This window comes from Dermacentor silvarum, unplaced genomic scaffold (genome assembly GCF_013339745.2).
Source record: "Dermacentor silvarum isolate Dsil-2018 unplaced genomic scaffold, BIME_Dsil_1.4 Seq520, whole genome shotgun sequence".
Classification (NCBI taxonomy): domain Eukaryota; kingdom Metazoa; phylum Arthropoda; class Arachnida; order Ixodida; family Ixodidae; genus Dermacentor; species Dermacentor silvarum.
This window is the reverse complement of record NW_023606368.1, coordinates 47,762-60,001: the sequence shown is the minus strand read 5'-3', so window position 1 is coordinate 60,001 and position 12,240 is coordinate 47,762. Positions and strand designations below refer to the sequence as shown.

At 42.6% G+C, this 12,240-nt stretch overlaps 1 long non-coding RNA gene across 1 annotated transcript; it reads right to left on the bottom strand.

Moving 5' to 3' along the window:
• Nucleotides 1-9,300: 9,300 nt before the first annotated feature.
• LOC125941879 (uncharacterized) lies at nucleotides 9,301-11,767 on the bottom strand. The gene is made up of 3 exons (XR_007464660.1): nucleotides 11,520-11,767; nucleotides 11,358-11,427; nucleotides 9,301-10,310 (listed from the first exon to the last, which is right to left on the bottom strand). It is a non-coding gene; the product is annotated as an uncharacterized LOC125941879 (long non-coding RNA).
• Between the last annotated feature and the right edge of the window lie 473 nt (nucleotides 11,768-12,240).

Below are 12,240 nucleotides of genomic sequence, written 5' to 3'. Positions count from 1 at the left end.
CTTTCTTTTGTACGGACGTGAGCCATCATGTACGCTGGACACTATGCTTCCCTACACACCTGACTCATCTGAGTTGACTGCAATTTCTGATGTAGGCCAAGTACGCCGAAGACTGTCGACAATTGGCCCGTTCATTGACAACCGAGGACCAAGGTCACCAGAAGCTCAGCCCACCGACCGACGAGCTGACACCGACCGACCTCTCACTACTTTCGCGACCGGTTTCCTTGTTTGGCTTTGGATTCCTCCGAGTACGCCTGGCCTTTCGTCTAAATTACTGGCCCGATATCATGGGCCCTACCGCATCCTCGCTCGGACATCTTTAGTCAATTATGACGTTGAGCCTTTGACACCGCCCCAAGACTTAGTCGTCGTGGTCGAGAAATCGTTCACGTGAGTCGCCTCAAGTCCTATTATGACCCCTCTATGCTGTCAACGCCTTAAATCACCAGGATGGCTACGCTATTCCCCGGGGGCCAATGTATTGAAGACGACAAGACGACAACAAAGCAGTCAGCAAACAAGCCACAGTGTTGGTGGTAACCACGCGCCCCGAGCTTGCACTTGCCCGGATTTTGGCTGCTGGTCGCCCCGCCACTTCTTGACGTTCGCCTGACGTTTTTCGCCTTCCTTGACGTTTACACGTCAATAAATCACGTGGCAGTTGTAATAACAGTTTACTAACATATTTTAGTAGCACTCCGTCAACAGTTCGCTACCTACTTGGATTGGAACAGCGATTTAAAACAAAGAGCTTGGTTGCTGACTATGTTATATACCCAAATTATTGTGCGTTAGACAAATTTGTAAAAAGCTGTCAAGTTACTTCCTATTGTCAACTTTTTTTTCCAAACCGCACGAGCTGTTGACATACTTAAAATGCCTGTCCTTCGGCAAAACAAATATTTTGATGGTGCTTAGTAAAACATTCTTTACAAAAATGTAATAAACCTTTCACGGAGTATTACAGATGTTATTTAGACAAAAGTAAGACGGAAGTCTGTTAACGGTGTACTGAAAATATTCTGTATACAAAAGTAAGAAGGAAGTCTTTTAACGGTGTATAAAAACATTCTTTATACAAAAGTAAAAAGGAAGTATTTTAACGGTGTGTTTAAAATATTCTTTATACAAAAGTAAGAAAGAAGTATTTTGACATCCTATGCACAGATGTTACTGGAATGCAAATGTATATAGAATGTCAGTAAAGTAAATAGAAAGTTGGTAGGAGATCTAAATAATGTTATTGGCATTTTTGTAAGGGTGGGGCAGAATTTGCGCTTTTACCGCTCTGCGATTCCGTGTAGCCTGACCATTGCGTAAATAACGCCACGAAGCTCAGTGTTGTATCCAATACAGATATACTACCTTAAATGTCAGTGCTTGTTCCCGTAATTTGCCCAGCTACAACACACGCTACCCCGTTCGTTACGCGATAGCCTATTTTTATTCATGATTAGCGGCAGCGCGAAGTACAAGGACGAAGTGAGACGAAAATCCCGGCGTTGAAATGCCAAATGGAAGTTTAGTGAAAAAGGAAAAATATAAAACAAATGTACGCATTGCTCATCACGTGATTTTCAAACAAAACATCAGCGAGAAGTGGCGCAACATCAACCGCCTCCCCCAGATTCTCATATTTGGTCAATCAAATTATTTACAGAACAGCGGCACGTGAAATACGCATAGCTATGATTAGTAAAAATGCTCGTACGTTCAACCCACAACAAACAGCGAAACTACACACTAGAGTAACGATAAATATGGCTCACTAACACAAGTGGAACCGTTATTTTTGATGTAGAAGGCCTCCATAGTTTTCTTTATCACTTTATCTCGGTGCTTAAACAGAATAGTTTGTACTTTCAAAAAGTTGTTTGCAACCGTAATCACGGTAATGAACTAGCAAATGTGAGTACGCAATTGCATTCAGAGAGCTTTTAAGCTCCCTTAATCTGACGCTTAGGCAACAACCTGTTTGTCCGATATAGATTAAACCACAAACAAAAGGACTTGAGTACACCACGTTATATTTTGAGTGCATCACGTTACGTTCTTAGTCGGAGAGCCTACCTCTCCCGTTTGCCGTCGTCACCGCTTCCACTGGTTCATCAACCATGATTGTCTGCCATATATTTACTTAAATTTGTGACGTGTCAAAATTGACGCAGAAGAGGAAAGTGAGGTATATTCGAAGTTATAACGTTGGAAATATTAAGGAAGCAGTAAAAAATAGCTGCAACGTGAAATCAGCGTGAAGGAAACTTGGTTTAGGACAGGGCAATTTGTATGTAGTGAAAGATAAACAGGGTAATGTAATCAATGTCGATGATATAGTAAAAGTATCAGAAGAATTCTATACTGACCTGTGTGATACCCAGAGCAGCCAGCCACGCAACGATCATAGGAAGTGGTGTTGAACAGGACAATGAGACTCAATCTATTACTAAGAATGAAGTTAGAAAAGTTTTGCAAGACAAGTCGGGGGGAAAAGCGGCAGAAAAAGATGGAATAGCAGTTGATTTAATCGAAGATGAAGACTACAGTATGCTTGAAAAGCTTGAGGCCCTTTATGCGCAATGCCTCGCCACTTCAGATGTACCGGAGTGCTGGAAGAATATCAACATTATACTAATGCCGAGAAAGAGAGAGGTTAAATAATAGAATTATTGGCTCCCCAATAGCTTGCTTTCAGTATTGTAAATAAATAAAATATTCAGCCAGGCTAATTTCCTATAGAATCAGTGCAACACTTGCCTTCAATCAACCAAAAGAACAGGCTGACTTCAGGAAATGAGATTTTACAACGGATCGTACCCATGTCGTCAATCACGTAATTGAAAAATATGCGGAGTGGAATGAAGCTCTCTATATGGCTTTCGTAGATTATGAGAAGACATTTGATTCAGTAGTGATATCAGCAGTCATGAAGGCATTGCGTAATCAAAGAGTGCAGGGGGCCTACGTGGATATCTTGGAAACTATCTACAATTCCACAGATCTCTTGTCTCTCCACAAGAAAAGTAGAAAATTACCTATCAAGAAAGGGGTCAAGCAAGGAGACACAACCTCTCCAAATCTATTCACTGCATGCGTAGAAGAAGTATTCAAGCTCTTCGCCTGGGAAGGCTTAGGAGTGATGATCAACGGCGAATATCTCAGCAACCTTTTGTTTGCAATGACATTGTCCCAGTGATTAGACAACAATGAGGACGAATTGCAAGACAAATGATTGAGGACGCTTAATTGAGAAAGTGAGTGGGGTTTGAAGATGAATACGCAGAAGACAAGATAATGTTCAATAGCCTGGCAACAGAGAAGAAGAATTCAAGCTTGCGAGTCAGGCCTTTAGAGTCTATAAAGGAGTATGTTTATCTAGGTCAATTACTCATCAGCGGGGACCCTGATCATGAGAAGGAAAATCTACAGAAGAATAAAATTGGGGTTGTAGTGCATACGGCAGAAATTGCCAAATCCTGACTGGGAGCTTACCACTTCCGTTGAAAGAGAAGTGCACAATCATTGCATTCTGCCTGTGCTAACTTAAGGGGAAGAACTTCGAGGGTTAACAAAGTGCAACTGAACAGTGCACGGTTACAAAGGACGTAGAAAGAAAGACGTATACAGTACTGACTAGGACTAGGAAACCATACCCTTTATTAGGTAAAAATATTAAAAGAATACAGCATGTGCCGACAGCAAACATTTGTTGGCTGTCATGTTCAAAAAGATGGCTGACGTTTAATGCCACAGTTCATTTTTTATTGGCTAGATTGTAGGGCTAGATTGTAGGGCATATACATGCGTGCTCCCACCCTGACGCATTGTGGCGCTATCACTATCTATGAATATTGGACACTTTCTATTTATTCATTCCATCGAATAAATTTTGTGAGAAAAATGTGTATCATGCCATGATTGTTTAAAAATAGAGCACGTGATCGCCTACTTGGTTGCCAGATGTGATGACAGGTAATTATGGACCACCTTTGCAGATCCTCATGTCATTGTACAGTGGGGCTTCCGGACCATTTGCAGGTATGGTTATTGCGGCCGTTTGCCTTCCATGGACCAACACTAAAGTAAGTCAATTTCTGTTTTACATTTTTATGTTATATTTTTCAGTATACAGGTATATAAAGTTACTGGAAAGAAACGAAGGCGTAAGCTACAGGTTGTGAGGTGTGCAGGTTGTGATTTCTGCGTTGAGGTCCTCATAGAATTTGAGCCTTCGCGAAATTCCTTGCAGGGCACGGCAGTGGCCACGTCACTCGTCTTTGTGCTCGAAATATGGCAAACCATTGGCCGAACGCTGTCAGGACTGGAACCACCGAGGATGAATACGACGTTGGAACGCTGCACCAACAATGTCACAACAGCTTTGTCGGGGCTCCAGTTTGGTAACAAGTCTGAATCGCAAGCGACCTCCAGCAATTTCATCGCTCAGCGCGGGCCATTTCCAGGCAGGTCAGCGGATTGTTGTATAAAAGACAAAACTCTGGTATTCGACACTTTTTATGCATCATGACATTGTACAGTTGAAACAAAACTGTCTCATCAGAAAACCAGATAAGCAGAGTTATTACCCGAGAACGATGTAGTACTTAGCAGAGGTCTTGCAGCACAAAAATCTTGCATCGACTTTCTTGTGGTATTCATTAGGTAGCAATCCCCACTTTACTTTAGTTATGCAGCCCTTAATTCGTCGGATGTGCAGCAAATTGTATTGTGGTGTGTAGAAAGGCATCATGCTTCAGGCCTGTACTTCCCCCCCTCCTCATTCTCATGCGTACTTAAGGGGAAAGAATGGCGCATCGGTATATCACACAGCTAGCGATCTCATGCCAGGCTATGTCGGCGATATCATCTCAGTGACATTGCCCTCTGAGGCATAATTTGTAGCCATGACGTCAGTGCTCCAGAAGCACTTGAAAAAACAAATGCTCCCAAAAACTTTTGTTCCGCTCCACTTCAGCGTGTATTTCTGTTGGGCAGAAGAAAGAAACTGCGAAGTATACATCTAAATGATTTATCTATAGTGACATTGCTTCAGTGTAGACAGCATTTTGAAATACCAAAAAATTACGCAATATTAACGGTTCATTTACCTTCAAACTATTAGGAACTCTGACTCGGAATAAGCTGAATTTTATTAAAAACGCCTTCCTTCTTTGCACTTGCCTATGAAATACAAAGACTGAGAACTTGCACGCACGTGAGTTGAAGAAAAGGGGGTTGATACGAAAGGAAGAAGAGATAAAGCGAGCAAAAAAAAAAAAACAAGAAGCACTAGAGGTGTTCACTGAGTCCGGTAGATCGCAAAAAAGGACCGCAGTGTTTTATCGCTCTTCCGATAAGATATAGACACATGTATACATTGGTGTTTACGTACGCAGAGTTTTACTGTGGCTAAAAGATCACGAGGACGTGAAGGACGCAGACGGACGAAGCGCAAACCACCAACTCTTTATTTTTGTTAGAGAATACGTTAATATACAACGCGATGAATTCCTGCTTCATCATATTCTTGCCAGTACAAAACTCAACGCAACGTAATCATGAACGTGCACCATCTAGCCCGTTTCATCGCTTTAGTTTGGAGGATTGATTTTTCCGGCAGACATTGGCTGTCGAACTTGTTAAGCAAATCGGTAAATGAGCATCTGTGCGCACAATACCGCAGACACTGACAAAGAACATGGCTCATGGTTTCCTCTCCGCCGCAGTGGTCAAAGGCTGCGGTGTCGACTATTCCTATGTGGAGGGATAAGGCATTGGTGAACGCCACGCCCAACCATATCCGGCATAAGATGGCCGCGTCTCTTCGGAGATATCCTGATGGTATCTGAAGACTTAGTGCAAGGCCCAGGGAATGCAGTCGCGTATTTCTGACTTTGGGCCCGCTCCACTCAGATAACGTGCGTTGGCTTGCAGATATGCGAAGTTTTCTTGCCGCATCCGTCCTTGAAAGTGGGATTGATAAATATTGGGCTTGTCGGCATGTTAACCGAGCCGCTTCATCCGCACGTTTATTGTCAATAATGCTACAATGACTGAAAGATGACGTAGTGTCTCTTCTCGGCTATGTGGTGTACCGCTCCTGCATTATCAAATAGCAATTGTTCAAGTGGACCCCCACGCAATGCTGACATTACACTCTTCAGTGCAGCCTTCGAGTCACAGAAAACTGACCATTTACGTGGATGTTAGCCATCAGTGAAGTGCAATAATAAATGGAGGGCGGCTACTTCTGCAGCTGTCGATGTTGTCCTGTAAGATATTGTGAAATTGGTGGTGATGGCTCTCGTGGGGATGACAAGAGCGACAGTTCAGCTTCTTGGTAGTAGTGAGCCGTCCGTCGGTGTTTATTTGTGCGTACTAGCTGTATCTTTCATATAAGATAACAATGATATTGGGGAGTTGGCGATCACAAGTCTGCTTTTGTCTGGATAGTCATGAGCAGTCATGTGTACTTCGGGTTGAATGAGCCATAAAAAATGTGGGCAGCTTGCAATAGTGGTACAAGGCTGGAGTAAACAGCGGAGCTGGTGATCGGCCTAGCTTCTTTCAGATTTTACTAGGTTGGGCTCAGTTTTCCTAAGCAATGCTAACTGCTGCTAGGCACGGTATTCCGAATCGATTCGCTGCCGACGCGCACATTCTTGCTTGGCTGCGCGACGTCCTTAAAGATGAGCGGCTTCTTCTCAGAGTGTCCGGATCTTCTTTGGTCGTCCCTTGTCAAGGCTACATATACTCGCCACAGAGTGAACGAGAGTTCTGCCACCGTCGCGGCGGCTCTGAGCTTAACCTTCCCGGTGACGTCACGGCCAAGCTGCGCCTCCACATTCGCCGCGGCGTGGCTGGTCGAAACGTGCCGAGCCGCCGCCAGAAGCGCCTGCTGCAGTAACGGACACCGCGCGCGTTCGGCGCGAACGCGGGGAAACGGGGAAACGCGGACCGCGTCGGCAGGAGCTTTGCGCGTTGTCTCGTTGGTGCTGCTACCCCTTACAAAAATTTTTGTTGAGAATGCATTGAAATATCATTGGTCAATGTTGAGTATCTTATTGAGCATTCATTGGGAGTTTGTTGGGATATCACTGAGCAAAGTGTTGAGGGCTCTTGAATATTGGCCACTGAAATTTTATTGAAACACAATTGGGCGAGTCAATGTTGAATAGTTGTTGAGTTAGTAATGAAAGCACATTGTGCTTAGACAGGTCATTGTGTAATTTCTGTTGAATTTCTGTTGGGTTTCCATTGATGCAGTCTTGAAATGCTGTTGTGATTGTTCTGTTGACCATTTGTTGAGTGATTATTGACACAGCATTGAAAAGTACATTGTGCACCTGTTGAGATGGCATTGATATTTGGAAAATTGCCACTGAAATATCATTGATATTTTGTTGGGCTTGTGGCATTTTAGTGCACTTAATTTTGAAATTGCTTTGCTATTTGCACTTGCATGCCCCGGTGCCTCTTCACATAACTTTCCCTAATCCGAACGGAAGCAAAGGAGCGACTGACATATTTCATGTACCCTAATATGTAATATAGCGTGCACATGACACATTATTACATTATATAAGGCACAACTGTATGAAACCTGAAGACATACGCTAGTGCCTACAGTGCTATTAAGTGTAAGGGAGCAGAACTATAGCACACATGCTGAAAAAATGTAGCAAAAGCGTACACATGCCTAGTTAAACTCGCAACGATTTTTTCTGAAAGATATACAACACCACCTGCACTTACAGCATAAAAAAAGCTTCCTGTGCCTGTACAGCACAGCACAAAGCAGGGTCATGAGAACTGAAAAGTAGAACTTAGTGGGTTTAAAACTACGATGATGATGGATGAAATTGATAAATTTTACAAAGTTATCACTCCTATTGGCTACCTAAGGGACTCCTTGAACTTGACCTACAAAGATGTACAGCAATGTTAAAAACAAACGGAAGATGGAAACCTATAGCCTTCTTGCAGGAATAAACAATGCAAATAGCCTTATGTGTCAATTTTACGAGCACTTTGGCAATTTGGTGTATGTACACACTTGACAAACAGCAGCTCAAACAGAGATGCGAATGCTGAATTAAGATAAGAATACACAGGAATGCTCACTCAACTTGAAGTTTATTACAGCAGAAAGAATTATATTTCACAATTACAGCAGAAAAAAATATATTTTGTAAAAACAACAGTCAAGTGACTCAAAGGCAGACCTTAAGCATACCATTGTAACTAACTTTGAACACATGAACTCTTGGCTTGCATGCAGAAATACAAAAATGAAGACCACTGGATACCTTACAGTAAAATGCTTCACACACCCAGTAAACACTCACAGAAGGGTTTACGGCTGCCTGTGAGTAGGCAAAATAACAAGTAAACTGGAAACAAATGACTTCATGTATATATATACAAAACACCTGAATCGTGTTTTTCAGAGGTAAACTTCTAAAACATTTGTGCTGTAAAAGCAGCTTACCTCCCTGGCATAAGTCAAGAACTGCACAGTATTTCAAGACAGTAGAGGGTTGGGCTAGTCGGTGCATACTCAAAAGGGAAACAGCGCAAAAAAAACACAAGACAAGAAGGGACAAGAAGCGCTGGTGTGTGTCTCCCTTCTTGTCGTGTTTTTTCGCGCTGTTTCCCTCTCGAGTGTGAACAGTATTTAATTTCTTGTGTTACTTTTGGGTACGGAAGAGTTTACTGGTGGCATTTTCTAATTTAGTGAGCTCATCAGTGAATTTTTTTCTGGACTTGAACAAAGCTAATGAAATCATTTCTTTGGGCCTCTTTCACCCTACACAGCAACTAACTGGTACCTCGGTCAATAAAAAGCTAATGCAAGGCTAATACGTTCAATGATATAATAAAGTGACATAAAATACACAGACAACTGGAGTGACACACAGCTAACGCAATTCCCAACAGTGAAATAAATGGTCACCTGCATCATCAAAGAGCCCAGAACGACTCATTATAAAGCATGAGAAAAGGTTTCAATAACTGTACAGCCAGATTGGAGGGCTAGTAAAAAACGCAAATAAATGCACATACAAAACACCATTTACCACACTTGCGCACATAAATATATATAATTCCACCAGCATTTCGCTGCATAAAATATATAAAAGTTGCGACAAAGCAGTAACTGAAAGACGGAAGGAGCTGCACTACCCATGTTGAAAAAATATATCGAAAGTGACATACATGCATATTTAATCTGACAGAAAACGTCTTTCCAGGCTTATATATTACAAAAACTGTACAACAACGTTAAGAGCAAACGAGATGAGAAGCTATACCATTCTTGCAGAAATGAATAGTGCAAATAACTTCATGTATCTCAATTTTACGGATACTTTGGTAATTTGGTGTGTGTACATACTTTACAAACAGCTCAAACAAAGATGAGAACGGTGAAATAAGGTAGGAACACAATAATGCTGACTCAACTAGAAGTTTGTTCGCGACGACAAAGATATTAAGCACACTGGCCAACTTAACAAAGAAATAGCCATGCATGCGTGGCAGACAGCCCGGTGCAACAAAAAAAGGAATGAAAGACGTGTTTTGTAGTATAAATATGCAGGTAAAAAAAAAACAGTGAAAGATGTCCTATAAGTGATACCACCAAACAAGGAGAGCTGTTTTAAAAATCCCAACTCTTTCCCATTAAGAGCAACAGATAGCTTATGCATTTGTCTTCTTTGCAATCAATAAATAAGGCTTCCATAATTTCTCTTGTGTTCTGATCTTTGTGATGAAACAATTGTTCGTTCTACCCCTTACAGCAGAAAACACAATTTTGTTTAATCACAAAGGCCACGCATACATGGTTTCTTATCTTTGTCAAGTTCCAATGTGTTTACAACCTGTCTTCAAGAATAAACTTCTAGTTGAGTCGGCGCTTGTATGTGTTCCTACTTATTTCATTATCCTCATCTGTGCTGCTGTTTCAAGTACGCATGTACCACTTGGTTAGGCTGATAAACATTCTCACAAGAAAAAGGAACTACCTCCACTCACAAGGTAGCCAATTCTTTACAACTAAAAGGCAGAACACATCGAAAGTACGCCTTCACAGCGTCCATGAAAGTAAGTCTTCACAGCGTCACAGCGTATACCACAGGGCAGAATAAAAAAATAGTTTAAAATCCCACTTGACGCAGAGTGGCAACAGAGATGCGAGCTTCCTGGTGAATCAGCTGCACATCAATGGATGTCTCTTGCGAGAAACGACGCCAAGCTGTTCTTGACGAACGACACGTTAGCACCTGGGCTTTTGGTGCATGTGTAACCTGTAGAGAAGGGAATGTAGACAGAATTAGATAATGCAAATTAAAAATCTGTCACACAATATACATAACCACGCACTAAATATTAGTACACACTACACTGGCAATTAAAGATTTGCGTCTCTTTCAAGAGGGCGTCGCGAAAATGATGAAATGGATTGTTACAGTAAATGTTACCAAAGATACGCACAGCGATGTTTGTTTCACACCGGTGAAATATATTCCCGGCTCTCTCACAACACGAAAGACCATGCTATAGTACACAGCCGATACCAAGCAGCAGTCCGAATCTTCGGGAGCAGCAGGGCAGACCTAAAAATTCGCCGAGAGCGATGCGCGCGCGAGCGTGCTAGTGAGAACCGGCACCGCTTCTTTGAAGCTTAGTATCCGCTGCTGCGTGGCTAAGAACATTCCGCGCGATTTGTGTGCCGCGCGTTCCGTACGCGTCCTGTGCAGTGAGCTATCTTCATGAACGTGCCATTCCTCGCCGCGCTAACGGTGCTCGAGTGCGGCGCTTAGCTTGAGGCGCCGATGAGCCGTCTGGCGTTCCTTTCGTTTCTGCAAGCAACGCACATTCGAGTCGGCCCAGCTCAAAGAGGTATCAGAGAACGGCGGCGCGCTTGAGTTATCGCCTATTAAAAGCGTGCAGTACGCCTTAAACGGCAACACGTCACGTTTGATAAATATGCTTACTGCGGTTGGGGTGGCGATGTGTGATAAGGCAAGCCCGTCGGCGGCTTTGCCGACGTCGCCACCATGCCTCTGTTCATTTACGATGTGTATCCGTGTAATCATCGCGCCGATGCAGGACTTATCGGTAGGCTGTTCTCCGCACATACCGAAAAGGCGAAATATATTTTGCAGCACACCGCGACATTAGCCACAACGCAAATAGAGGCGCAGTTAACGACTACGCGAGAAAATGTGCACACTAGCCTTAAGGTATACGATGAGCCACTACAGATTAAGAATATTTTTTTTAATATCGCAGTGTCGCTCCAAAGGCGAAGCATCGATTGTGATAGCAAATTAGTAGATAATATTACGAACATTTCAATCGAAGCAGCGGCGGCAGCAAGCGCTAGCTTCGCGCGCTTTCGCTCCAGGGCATGCGGTTTGCCTGCAGAAAGTGAACGGTGTGCTTAACATCTCACGATCGTCCAAGTGAAAAAAAAAACGCGGCTATGTGCTCAAGAAAACGAAATCACTTACCTGTGTGCAGAAGTTAGGCTGCGGCTTTGTTCGCCTTCCTTCCATCATGAATTCTGCCGCGCAACTCATCAAAACTGCCAGGCTCGAACATCACCCGAAGACCAGTAGCTGCGTCAGCAAACGTCTTCAACGGATAAACATCCCACTTATCTTCATAGAGCAATTTCACTAAAACTTGCGTCATGATGTCCAAAAACAAAAGAAAAATGCTTCCAACAAAGCGCGCGCGGCACGAACCACCGCACAAGTTCAGACGAGTGACAGAGTCGAAAACCGGTCGCAGCCTCAGTATCGTATTAAGTTAATAAAATCGTTCCTCCTAAAAATAACCACTAAAATCCATAAATAATGATTGATAATTTTTATTCATAGAAAACATAATAAATTTTGAAGGAAAACTTAATTTGTAGCGTAAAAAATAAATAATACGATTAACAAAATTGCGACTACGAAACTAACGGCATACTGGATACCGTTGCAAAAGACTGCTCACAATAAAGTCACGCACGCACGCACACACTTAAACACTCATGCTCAAACACTGGTTTGGCGTTCATTGCGTCACCTATGAGTAAAAGTTATTACTAATATCTTTATTTTTATGAACAATAAGTTGTTTAAGTAGTTTGGAGCATCTTTGCAGATGACGCGGTAAAAAGTAGGGTATAACGTGGGCGCGGAACTGTTGTTTGATTTTTTCATTTCTCTTTGGCCTTCGTTT